This window comes from Sinocyclocheilus grahami, unplaced genomic scaffold (assembly GCF_001515645.1).
Source record: "Sinocyclocheilus grahami isolate Dianchi unplaced genomic scaffold, SAMN03320097.WGS_v1.1 scaffold1597.1, whole genome shotgun sequence".
NCBI lineage: Eukaryota > Metazoa > Chordata > Actinopteri > Cypriniformes > Cyprinidae > Sinocyclocheilus > Sinocyclocheilus grahami.
In genome coordinates this window covers 293,427-293,858 of record NW_015506776.1, presented here as the reverse complement: position 1 = coordinate 293,858, position 432 = coordinate 293,427, and positions in this window count along the sequence as shown.

Below are 432 nucleotides of genomic sequence, written 5' to 3'. Positions count from 1 at the left end.
CCCCCCCCCAATTTCATCACAATTTATTATAATTTATGTTTTATTTATAAAAATGTATTTATAATCTATTTTTCTACACAGAATACCTTGCTTTTGTACAAAAATGTTTTGATAAAATAGCATTTTAGTGAACATAATAAAATATATTTTATCTTTCTGAAAAATGAATAAAACATTTTCTCATTTCTTTAAACAGTGATATAGTTTCTGTTGTGTAAATAGAATGAACAATATAGATTTCCTTTGATTGACCCATTTCTGCTTGCAACATGCTTTTAGCTTTTAAAACTTAAGAGACCAAGATGGGTAAACTGAACTGATTTTGACTATTGGAGATCAAAGTGCACTGTAATAAAAAAAATCAAAATATTAATAATAACAACAATAATAAATATAGCTGCAAGTAGCAATTAGGGGGCCAGGCACAACAGA